Genomic DNA, 13,596 nt, shown 5'->3' on the forward strand with positions numbered 1-13,596 from the left:
CCCTCCTAGCTCTTCCTTCGCGTTGTGAAAACAGCACAGATTCAATAAATGTCAATGACTGAGAAACAGAGATAGAGCAGGTGAAAAAACAAAAGCTGTTATGTACAAAACATTTACACAGCAATATAAAAAATCAAATTACTCGTGTTCTCATTAAGCAAATGAGCCCATAAGAATGCTGAAAAGATTCTTAGAGGCTGTTCATTATTGAGGTATGAACATAAGATACTTTTCCTGAGGAAAAAAAAAAAAAGCCTACTCTTTAACAACATCTGCAAAACTTCACATTTCTTCCTGGTCTCTCTTGATATACCTGTTTTAAGCCATAAAAATCACAGATTTGTTTAAAAGAATTGGCAACTTACCAAAAACTATAGTATGCAGAGAAACAAAAGCAAATCAAACCTCATCTAATTATCCAAATGCGTCCATCACCAATCCTTAGAAATGATTTCATTCCAAAGCCATTTTTCTATGCATTGGATCATTTCCATATTTAGAGCCCTTGTCTTAGTCAGTTTTCCATTACCATGGCAAAATGTTTGAGATAACCAACCAACTTAATAAGAGAAAAAGTAAGTTTCGGCTCACAGCATCAGAGGCATCACTCCATCTATGGTCACATGGCCCCAGCCCCTTGCTTTGAGCCTGTGGTGACACAGAGCACCTCAGCAGAAGCACAAGGTAGAAAAGCCTGTGGTCTTCAAGGCAGTGGGGGATGGGTGCCGTCCTAATACGTCCTTCAATGCACAGTCCCAGTGGTCTCACTGCCTACTATCTCTTTAGAGTTCCCACCACCTTCCAATAAGACCATAGACTGGAGACCAAACCTTTAACATACAGGCCTTTAGAAGACATTCAGGATCCCAACTATAGCAGTCATTGAGCATGTAGTTTTTATTTTTTAATTTCACATATATTAGTTACTATTTTCACTGAAATGATAAAATACCTGGCAAAAGCTGTTAAGGAAGGGAGGGTTTCTTTTAGCTCACAGTTTGATAGCACAGTTCATCATGATCAGGAAGGCATGGAGCATGTGGCAGTTGGTCACATTTTGTCTGTAGTTACAAAACAGAGAGAGATGGATTCTGGCTCTCAGCCCATTTTCTCTATCTTCCTTTTTATTCGGTCTGGTACCCCAGTGTGTGGGGGCACTGCCACCCTCACTGAGTATGGGGCCCCTCTGGAAACACTCTCACAGACATTCCCAGAGGTGTGTCTCCTAGTTGACTCCAAATCCAATCAAGTTGGCAAGAAAGATGAACCATGACACAAAGTAACATAAATATTTCACTCAATAAATACTTTCCCCAAAATTATGTTGCATGTTTGGGAAATATCACTATAAAAATTTTTATCCTTAAATTTACTGGTGCATTTTTAGTTCTTTGTCACAATATATAATTTGTCAATGTTTTCACTGAACTTGTGTGTGTGCATGACTATTGGGATAAATGCTTCAAAGTCTGTTCATAGTGTTAAACTCTTCCAGGCTTATACTTTGTTCAACTAAATTAGGAATATCTAAACAACTGAGCAGGAGCTCCAAGGGGACTGTCATACACAGCACACAGGAGTGTTGCTTTGCCTATTTTCTTAACATGATCTACATCTTTTTTTTCCAGTAGAAAATATAAAAAAAATGTTGTTTAGGGGCTGGAGAAATGGTTCAACTGTTAAGGGCACTGGCTGCTCCTGCAGAGGCCCCAGGATCAGTTCCCAGTACCCACCAGATGGCAAACTCCATTTCCAGGGCATCTACTACCTTCATGGGGACCACATACATGTGACTCGTGGGCACACATTCAGGCAAAACATTGATAAGTATCTTTTTAAAAATTTATTGTTCTTTCATTTTCCTCAGTTACATAGTTGATTTAAAAATCTTCCTTTTAAGGAACAAATTCTAGATTAAGGATCTACCCTTCAACCTTCATACCATGCAAATAGTCTTGGTGTTTCCAATTCCATTTAAAATCTCCTCTTTAGTGGTCACTCAAGTAGAGTAGTTATATAATTATGACATTCACCTTTAAAAAATTCTCTTTTGTATCATGCTTAGAAAAGCCTTATATGACCTAAAAATAAATAAATGTGCACAAGTAATTTTATTTTAGTTTCAAAGCTCTTCAGTTTTCCACCCATCAGCAATTTATCTCATATTACCTCTTTTCTAAAATGCTATAGAATTATTGAATGAATATTTCCTTACTTATTTGAGATACTACCTTTGTCCTACCTTGGATTTTGCCCTCCTTTGGGTGATCTATATTTTTAATTATACAAACTGTTTTATTAACACATATTGATTATACATATTAATGGAAGTCCATGTGAAGTCTCCATGTGTGAATACACAATGCATTGATCATATTCAGCTACACTCCTTCCACCCCCTCCTGTGTACTCTTCCCAGGCCCTGCTAATCGATATTCTGCTTTCAAGTTAATTTTCTCTTTCAGTTTTCATATGTGGAAAAGAACATATAGCATGTTTGTCTATCCTAAATTCACGTGAGACATGCATTTACTCTTCCTAAAGACTCTGGGTTTATTATTTTAAATACCCCTGTTGAGATTGTGAGGGGGAAGAAAAGGTCTAAAGGGGGAAATGGCAGGGAGGGTAATGGGATATATCTGACCAGAAAGCAGACAAGGCTAGGAGATACTTACTGGGGGAGTAGCAAAAGGGGAAAAAAAGACAGATGGGGGAGGTGGTTAATGATATGTATGTGTGAAAATGTCACAGTGCAGTAAAACCTATTACTTTGTATGCTTACTATTTTTTTTAAAATTTTAACAATAAAATAAAATATTACTACTGAAAAGCCCAAGTGGAATTTTCACTGAAATGCATTAGACTTGGTCCACTTGTGGGGGTCCTCAGGAGGAGACTCCCAGCACATCAGCTGTGCAAATGTGAAGCATCACCTACATGGGTTTCTTCATATGGAGTGTGGACATTTCCTTAAAAGTTTTAAATATATTCGGGGTCTGGAGAGCTGGCTCAGTGGTCAAGAGTTCTGGCTGCTCTTGCAGATGATGGTAATTTGATACCAGAAGCCATGTGGCAGCTCACAACCACCTGAAATTCCAGTTCCAGGGCACTCAGTGCCCTCTTCTGGCCTCCCATGGGCACTGCACATACGTGGTGCACATAAACACATGCAGGCAATACGTCTACACTTAGAAGGAAAAAGTGAATCTTTAAAAATAGATTATATCATATTTATAAATTATGAATATTTCATACATAAATTTAAGTCTTGGTTGCTAAATGCCATGCAACAATTCTCCTACTTTTTTCTAATGGTTTATTGCTAGCCTATTAGAAAGCTACTGATGCTACAATACTTAAGTCCTGTGCTTTAGCTAGAGTGCTACTGATTTTCCCCAGGTCTCTCTGAGATCGTGATATAGTTTATGGCCACCAAACTTTTGTTTTAATTTTCTATGTCCTTTACATCTTTATATTAATTAAGACTGGCCGGTATTAGCATCTTTTTCCTATCTATTACCGGAATGTTTCTCTTAAAATCCCTGTCTTTGTTGGTTTCTGGCAAATATTTTTAAATTATATCATTTCATTCCAGGTTTACTAAGAGATTTCATGAGATCTTGATGTTTAAGGATTTATTTTTATTGTTTTTAATTATGTGTGTAGTGGTGTGTGTGTGTGTGTGTGTGTGTGTGTGTGTGTGTGTGTGTGTGTGTGTACAGTTACTAATAGAGGCCAAAAGAGGGCATCAGATTCCCCTGGAGCTGGAGTTACAAGTGGTTGTGAGCCCCATGTGGGTACTGGGATCCAAACTCAGGTCTTCTGGAAGAAGAGTATGTGCTCTTAACCTCTGAACTGTCTCTCCAGCTCACCCACCTTCTGAAAGATTTACCTTATTATTTTTAATTACATCTTTCTGTGTTTCTGAGTGCAGATCCTTGATGTTTCATTGACCATTTGTCTTATGGGTATCTATCCCCCTGCCCCCTTTTTCCCCTGTTACCTAATTTCTTATTTTTCAACTGTTTTAGCATTCCTATAACAAATGCTGTTTGGTCTCAGGCTTTGTTATTTGAACACACTGCTAACTCTGCTCATTAATATTTTATTTATGCTTGGACTTCTTTGCAGTGAAGTACAACTGGCACACACATTCCTTTTTTAATGTTGTCTCTTCAAATTTCACTGCTGGGGCAATAAATAAGTGAAATGAGTTCTTCTTAAAGTTGATTCTGTTAGGTAAAATAGATGAACTTTGGTAAAAATCTTCTCACCCAAATAATTTCTTAAATAATATCCTTTTTGTTGTTTATTTATGATGTGCACTGGCATGGCCTTTCTCTGAGTCTTCCAGGGAAACAGAAGGGGGAGAAAAAAAAACACAGTAAGTTATTGACTCAGAAAGCTGAGGGGAGCCGAGTCTGCACAGGAGGCTAAGCTCATCCTCCTGCAGTGGTGTAAGCTTGGCAAGGCACCCTAACCTCACAGCCCACACTCACTGCCCGTTGGACCACCTCAGAAGCCATCGTCACAGGTGACAGAGCAGAGTTTCTGTGACTCTGCTGCTGCTGCTCAGCTAGGGAGGGAGCTTAACTCCAGGTGCCACCTTTCCCTGCCACAATACAGAGCACGCTGGGAGAGAAGCAGTCTCAGGAGGAGACACAGATTTTAACCAAATCCATGATGTAACACATGAGCGAAGTAGAGAAGTATGGCTTTTCCAGCTTTGGTGTGCTTTTTGTAAGAGCTTTCACAAGCCTGTGATTAATATAACTGCCTATTTCAGATCATAATAATAACAGGTAGAGGGTGGGGAAAAATGTGGATTATAGAGCTTTTTCTATTTTTTTAACATTAATGTGTTAGGTTTTATTTTTTTTTGCAGACTCTCTTTTCCTGCAAACAATATGAATAATGCAGGCAATCAGATACTGCTGAATAAGAAATATAAATAAGGTGTGTCTTTAAAAATCACCATAACATTTATGCCATTGTTTTCCAACGTGTTATTGACAGATGAAGTCTGGCTCTTCCATCGTTGTTCTTTCATCATTGGTTTGTTGTTTGAAGAGGTGAATATTCTGATCTCCTAATACTTAATATGCTCACACTATGTAAACGTCGATCTCAATAGTTGTTTATTTTCCATTTTTCATGTGTGTACGGATGCATGCCTGCATGCATGTGTGTGGGCACACATGTGGAGGTGCACTTACAGGTGTGTGTGTGTGGGCATATGGGAGCCTGAGGCTGGTGTTGGGAATCATCTTCAATCCCTTTTCTACTTTATACACTGAAGTGGGGTCTCTTAAGCAAAACCCGAGGCTTCATCAAACTTCTGAGGCTGGAATTACAGGCATTCGAGTATTTTCTGTGCATCTGAATTCCACACATCATGCTTGCAAAGCGAGTGCTTTAACCCTCGAGCCGTGTCCCCAACTCTAGTTCTCAATGTTTGTCCAAACTGTAAAATAGACACCCTGATCCCAAGAATGTAAGTTAGTAAGATTCTAGAACTTCTGCCCACAAGCCAAGCCCTTGTAGTCAAATGGGAGCCACGGATAGTAACCAGATGTCTATTCAGCAACTTCTTCCATTGCTGTGACAGTAATATCAGCTAAAACAACGTAAGGCAGGAAGATTGAGTTTTGGCGCCAGGTTTCAGTTCTGTGTGTTAGGAACAGCAAATGTGGAAGCTCCTCCCATCGACACAACCAGAAAGCAGAGGGGAGCTGTAATCAGAACAGGTCTACAACCTTCAAAGACCCGACGCCCAGTCAGACCCCCCACCTCCTAAATAGCGCCCCCTTCTGAGAGACACATATTCAGAACATGAGTCTGTAAGGGAGCATTTCAGACTCAGCCCATAACATTAATCCAGTGAAATTTTTTCAGATCAATGTGTAATTTTGACTATTGGAATATCTGGCAGAGAATATGAGCATTCGAAGTATATAGAAATCACATTATTTGAATGAATGGTATGAGATTAAGATCTAAAGGATGGGGTAGCAAGTAGGGCCAAGGGTTGCGACGGGTACCATAGATTAACTATGCGAAAAATGCCATCTACAGCTCCCTTCTCTTTGTCCCACCCACAGGATGCTATCAGTGTCCCATCCGCCTTTGCTGGGAGTACAGGCCACCTCAGCACTTCAGGCAGTGGGGTGGGGCAGGAAACGTCTAGATCAAGCTTCTTGTCCTGAATAAAGGAGAAAGGCTGGGAGGACCTGAGTTTGCTCCCCAACACCCACATAATAAGCCAGGCATGGTGGTGTGTGCCTATCACTCCTGTGCTAGGGACGCCGAGACAGGTAGATACCTAGAAGCTCACTGGCCAGGCGCACTAGGCAAATCGATGATTCCTAGGTTCAGAGATCTTGCCTCAAAAGAGAGGAGTGATGGTGTAAGATACCCACCAGCTGACCTTTGGCCTCTGCATGCTTATGTATGCACACACCAACATGAATATGTACATACAACACACACATGCACATACCTATGACTACAAAATAAGGCAATAAGAAGAAATGCTTTTCAATGCTTTGTCCCCCGCCCTTGAAAGCAAACAAGAGGCCTACAAGCCAGGAGCACTCTTTCATCGGTGAGAAGAGCCTCCACCTACTGACTATCATTCTCCTCAACATATTGACCACACACCAGCCCTGCACTGCTTAGCTCAGGGCTCCTCATTAGGAACAGTGGTGCAGCCAATCTTTAAGCCTGTGACAAACAGATTCTCTGCTGTTTGCAACCAAATATAATCCCAACTAATTAAGAGGAGTGAGGTCAGACGTGGGGAGGGAACTGCAACCGAGATCAGTGCATTAATGAAAACCCTGGGTGGGAGGCAGCCAGACTCACCGGAGAAACAAATACTTTCTCATTTAGCCTCCCCATCTCTTGCATTAAAAATTTATCCATGGATAAAATTAGAATGCAAATGGAAGACACACAAGGATGGGAGGGAGATAAGAGAGGGCTGGGTGAAGAGTTAACAGAATATACTATGTAAATGTATGAAATTGTCGGTGAAAAAGCGAATCAATGAAAAATGTTTAAATGGAAGAAACATAAAATTATAACGCAGAAGCATTATGATAATTCATCACTACCATCCCAGCAATTAATGGAGGTACTACAGGCCAGTGCTAATTACCATGGGAGTTGACACTATGGGTTCAACCATGAATTTGTAAGTAGGAAGGCAACAGTAAGAGCAGCACAACACAAAGATGGTGTTAGAGCCATGTGATTTTACCTTTAACAATCCTTACAATTTAGATGAGAAACATTGCAATTTCCTGGAAAAATAGATCCAACGATATATGTATATATATCATTTTATCATATTATATTGGGAATTCAGTAGATTGGCTCACATGATAGGGGCTCAGTAGTCCAGCAATGGCTGTCTAGACACCAGCAAATGTGAGAACCCAGTCTGCTCTGTCCACATATCTGGGTTTCTCAGCAGTCCCATCTGGTACTGTAGGCCTGGAGGATTCCCAGAGGGTTTCTGGTCTTCAGTCCAGAGTAGAAGGCTGAAGAAGCTGGGTGCTGATGTCAATCAAGGACAGGCAGCAGTAGCAAGAATCAAAGTCCAGCAGGCCCCATCTCATCTCTTCTAACTGGGCCACCTGTTGGGAGGTGCTATCACTCTGGGGGGAGGACTTCTCCCTGTTAATCCTTTCTGGACATGGCCTCTCAGGCCCATCCACTTGGGTATCTTAGTTGATACCATATCTGCTCAAGTGAACAACCACAGTAGAACATTGTGAAAGAGCCATTTAGCAGCAGATAGCTAACAATCGATCTTCTGGTTGATTTTCTTTTGTTGCCCTGCTGAATGTAACTGAGGCTATTTTCTTTCCATTTTTAAAAAATTACTTGCTAAGGTAATTTGGGAAGGAAGCATTTTGAAATGACATCTCAGCCTTGATATAACTATAATTCATATTTGATTTGGAAGCTAATGAAACTAACAGAAGTGGAGAGAATGTGCAGAAGACATGATTGGTATGGATATCAAATAGGAAGTTGTCACAATATTGATGCAAAATGTGCTCAGAAATACAGACTGGAGAAACCAGATCCCAGAGATTATGTGTGGAATTGGATGATTCAGGAGTCATTAGTTACTTGTGAGGGAGGAAAGAAGAAAGAGTTGAGGGTTGCCCCTGGCTACTAACTTGGCAAATGGTCAAATCAGGAAGTCACGACACAGAACAAGTTGGACAAAAAAAATCTACCCCTGTAAAACATCTCCATTCCCACTGTGGACATTCAGTGTCTATTTACTAAGCCCAGGTGTATCAGGCATTTACCACCACATTAGTACTGTGTAAGAAGCATCCATAAGATTTCACTGGTCTATAATAATGAGCAAATGTCCCACTCACTAGACTACAGCATCCAGCTGCTTTGGGCTTGTCTGTTTCTTGAATGGGTTCCATCTCATGTGTGAGCAGTTAGTTGCCAAGTCATCTAATCTGGTTTTAGCTCCCAGGCCAATGATGCTCAGCTCAGCTCCAAGCACACTTTCATCCTTCTGTAGCCTGCCAAAGCATGTTCTTGGGAATGGTATTGTGCAGAGGGTAAACAGGTGCATCTGTGTTGTTTATTTTTCCATATTGTGACTAAGTGTTTGACAGGGAAGCAGCTAAGGGAGGAAAATTTATTTTGTAACACAGTTTGAGATGAGGAAGGCACTGTGGTGGAAGCCAGAGGCAGCTGGGCACATTCCATCCATAGTCAGAAAGAAGAAAGTGGACAGGAAGTGAAGCCAGGCTGTAACAGGCCCACATCCAGTGACCCAACTCCACCACCAATGCCTCACTTCCTAAAGGTTCCATAACCTTCCAGAACAGCACCAACATCCTGGGTCCAAGTGCTCAAACCTGTGAGCCTAAGGGAGACAGTTCCTATTCAAAGACAACACCATAATAGCACCTTTCAAATCTATTCTTGTGTCATAGCTGTTAATTCCCCAATGGCCAAAAGAATCCCTAAAGCTAGATCAGGACCTAGGTTGCCAGTGACAATAGCATCAAACATTGAAGGCAAAGAATCAGGATAACAGGAAAAGACTGAATAGCCAAGCCATTCACATTACATATGTGCAGGTATATCAGCTATATACCAAACACAAAACAACATATTACCTTTTATTGCTGGAAAAAAAACACTTGATGAAGCAACAGGGAAGAAGGGGCATGACCACAGAGTAGCTCCAGTTGTTGAAGCTGGATCATTTTAGAGAAGTGGACAGACTGTGAAAGAAGAGCAGGTACCAGCCACCACGTTCCAGGAGAAGAGGAGAAGGAAGCCATTCAAGAGGAAGGAGGGAAATTTGCTGAAGTCAGACTATGTGTCACATGATGTTTGAAGCAGGTAGGAGGATATATCAGGCTAGGAAAACATTTGGCAACATATTAGAGATAAAAGCTAGGATGGTAATTGGAAACTGAAGAAGCTGAAGCCTCTGGTGGAGACCAGAGAGCAAAGGAATAACAGGATTGGTCCTGGGATGATTAGGAAAAGACCCGTAGTCTCCTATATGAGAGCTGCCTCCTGAGCATTAAATATGGAGGCATCTCTTAGTGGTGGCATGGGAAAAGGATGAGGTCTCAACAGGAGTGTTCAGGGCTCTGTGGGGGTGACCCTGGGAGGGCCAAAGACCTTCTCCTGTCTTGGGAACTTTCATGATCTTGGGAGTGGAGAACTTACAAGAACTTTGGCACATGTCCTGGGAAAACTGCATGGTGACCTTAGCAAAGATGTGTCCAACAGAGCATTGAAAGAGTGTGGAAGGGTGAGATGGAAGGCACGAGCAACAGGTCATCAGGGGGCAGCAGGATCTGAGATGCACACAGCAGACTCAATGCCCTACTTTTTAACCCACAAATATTTTATAATATTCCCATGTGGAGCTGCAATAAAATGTACAGATTTTGCAGTCCAGCTGCTCATGCATTTTCAAGAGAAAAGATCAATATAATGTACTGTATTACAAAAGAGGAGTAAAAGAAAAAATCAATTTATAATCAAATAAGTTATTTCAACATGGAAATACTCAGGCACCTGGCATCAGGAGGGAGAGAGGTAGGGAGAATGAGGAGGGCTTACAATTTTATTCACAATCAAGATTCTATGATAGCAGCAGATCCTGGAGAAAGGGGAATGGACTTCTTATTCCTTTCTCTCTTTTTGTTTTAACCCAAATACAACAAACCATGCTATTATCAGTAGCATGATCCTCTGAAACAGAGATCTATTCTTGCTAACTAATAGAAAGTAAAACCTTCATTTATATGACAGATTCCTAGAAAATTAAAGGCATATTCCAAACCATGCAAAACCACTCTTTATGTAGCAAACACTGTATTATAGCAATACTAGCATGGCTTGCCATATTTAGGTTAAAATAAAGAGAGAAAGGAATAAGACAGATTCCTAGAAAATTGAAGGCATATTACAAACCATGCAAAACCATTCTTTGTGTGGTAAACACTATAATGGACTCCTCAAAATGAATACATCCTGACACTTTAAATCTACAAATGTGCTAGCCCATTCTTGTCCTCAGTTTTGCTTGCCATAGTTTCAATTTACCCAATCAACTATGGTCTGCAAAAAGAAAATCCCAGAAATAAATGACTTAGGTTTTACATGTGCCTTATTCTGATAATGTTATGGGATCCAGGCCATCCTGCTCTGTTCCACTGAAGGTGCAAATCAATGCCTTGTCCAGAGTGGTCATTCTGTGTACAGCACCTGCCAATCAGTCACTACCAGAAAGCCCTTGTTATAAGATTACAGTATACATTAAAGTCACCTTTACTTTCTTTAATAATGACTCCAAATAGTAAGAACAATATGATGGCAACTTTACTATAGTATGTTGATGTTCTTATTGTTATATTTTGTTAATAGTTGTTTTCATTGATCTCTTACTATGTTAATTTACACAATGAACCTTGTCATAGGTATGTATAGAAAAAAAACTATAGAAGGTGTATTGCTATACAAGGTTATAGAATTGTTAGCCTTGGTAAGGGGAGAAACCTCATGGCACAAAGGACTTCATAGCTATGACCAAGTTAAGGATCCTAAGATGGGGAGATGATCCTGGGCCACCTGTGTGGGCCCAGTACACTCACATGGGTCCTGAAAAATTAAAGTGTGAGAGGAAGATTAAAATCAGAGAGGGAGTAACAGAAGGGATGAGCATGCCACAGACTCTCCAGATAACTCAGTCACATGGACATCCAGATTCCAGCACAGCAAAGCCCACTTTGGATTTTGGATCCTAAACCTGAAAATAATATATATTGTTTTAAATAAAACAGTAATTTCTGTTCTTTATTTATATAAAATGAGATCCAGGTTCAGCGTTTGGGCAAGAGGTTTTTAATCACCTTTATGGACACTTAGAGGAATATTCTAAAAACTTATTTGGGGTAGGTGAGGATGTGGCTCACACGATAGACTGCTCACTCTAGCATCATGTAAACAGTGTGGTGGAACGCACCAATATTCTAGCATTCAGGAGGTGAAGCAGGAAGATCAGAAGTTCAAGTTCATCCCTGACTACATAATGAGTTTGAAATACACGAGATCGTGTTTCAAAAAATTATTTGGGGTGTAGTAAAAGACTTCCTGGTACAAGACCAGGCCGTTCATCACAGAGTACCCAGAATCCCTGGCCCCCACACATGAATGCTAGCACCCCATCCAGTGTCATTGTAAATCATCAGGCATGTCTTCCAACACAAAATTCTCTAATTTGAAGATGGAAGTACCCTCATCTAGAAGCAAGGAGATTAGCCAGCATTAAGATTTGAGCACTGTTCTAAACCACAAACGTAGTTTCAAAGGCACTTTCTGGGTACCCAATGGCCTCAAAACAGACACTGTTGTAGATCAATAGCCCACAGGAATGCTGATCAATAAAGAGTCCCAAATTGATTTCTTAAAAGCTCTTGCTTATTTGGCCCTTCCTTTGCCCTGACCCTGATGGCAGAACTGAGACCAGAATCTGCCTTTGATAATGAAAACCATTGAAGTCCATGACATGCAGTTTCCCAAAGAGACATCTTAATGAAATCCCCAGTTACTATAAAATTCACTATCAGGGAGAAGTGGTGTAGTTAAAGTAGCAAAAGGAATGGTTTTCCCCTGCTGTGGATTCAGGGGTGTCGGGGGAGGGGCTTTTATCGAATGCTTCCTCCCTCCACGGTCATCCCTTAATATCTACAGGGGTAGGACAAGCTTAGCATGATATGATTCTGTCTTACAATGGATGCTGCACTGGGAATCCCCAACAGAAGATCCAGAGAAGGAATTGCAGAATTCTAGGCGGGCCAGACACACTCTAGGAACTGAGACAAGAAAGCCCTCTGGTTTGGGAGAAAGCCCAGGAGAGGGTGAAGACTGAGGCGAAGGAAGGCATGTTTCCTTCCTGAAGCACAGTGTTGTAATTAGCCCCTCACCAGGGAGCTAGGCACCCACACATTGCACTTCAGGCTGTCTGTCCTCCGGGGAGACTGCCAACTGTGATGTGAGGGTTGGAATGGAGCAGGGTGAAACGGCTCATTACAGAACTGTTCTGTACATGGGGGTGGGACGCTCAAAGCCTTTCTCTCTACTTAAGAATATGGTTTGATTCTCACCAAGTCAAGGGGTGTTCTTTTTTGGTGAAGGGGAAAGTATGATGAATAGTCTCTCAAGTTAAAAGAGTAGATAATTGATGCATAATTAGACAACACTTCACTGTAAGGCTTGCCAGAGGCACAACCCAATGGGAAGGTTGAGAAAGGTGTTTTTCTTCCTTCTTGCCTACACAATAATGGAGAAGTCGGCAGCTAATTTCCCCAGCTATTCTCATCCCTTCTTTGTTTTTCACACTCCTTTAGTTGAAGTAGATTTATTTGCCAAGTAGATCAAAAGCCTTCCTAGATGGAAATGACCCCTCATTATTCGTGATTCAGTAGGCTGCCCAAAGAGGGCAGTATAATTGAAAATGATGCCATATTGTCAATACTTCGAAGAGGATTCTGAAATTATTCTTTTATCAGCAAATATCTAATTACTCTAGTCTCAAGGTTAATCTAACAGTAAATTAATAACCCCTGACAAAACCTCTGTGGGCTGAGGGCTTGCAGCAATGCTATGCTTAATGGGAACTGATATTCCCAGAAAACCAACCAAAGAAATCTTCATCTGTGTCAAAGATTCTACAAGGCTGAGTAGAATTCAGTGATTGCTCAGAGTATGAAAGTTACAATTTGGCAGTCAAGTTCTATTGGACTGTATCTCAGTCCCATAAAACAGCCATTCATAGCCTACCCCTGTGTGTGACTATTATCCTTGCGACTCAGGTCAAATCATTTCTGAATATACAAAAAGGTCTCTGTTTTTCACCAACCAAATGGCTAAGAATGCCATCAGATAACACTTGAAACCTACAGCAGAGATGCCCTGCTTTGCTGTAACCATATATCTGATGTTTCTGCCAATGTATTTTTTAAGATTTTATTTATTTATTTATTATGTATACAACATTCTGCTTCCATGTATATCTGCACACCAGAA

The 13,596-nt window shown here is 40.8% G+C and overlaps 1 protein-coding gene across 1 annotated transcript in view; it reads left to right on the forward strand.

Moving 5' to 3' along the window:
* The window catches only part of Tacr1 (tachykinin receptor 1), a 158,308-nt gene that overhangs the window by 17,551 nt on the left and 127,161 nt on the right, over positions 1-13,596 (forward strand). The window lies entirely within an intron of this gene.

The sequence above is a fragment of the Cricetulus griseus genome, chromosome 8 (assembly GCF_003668045.3).
Source record: "Cricetulus griseus strain 17A/GY chromosome 8, alternate assembly CriGri-PICRH-1.0, whole genome shotgun sequence".
Taxonomy (NCBI): Eukaryota; Metazoa; Chordata; class Mammalia; order Rodentia; family Cricetidae; genus Cricetulus; species Cricetulus griseus.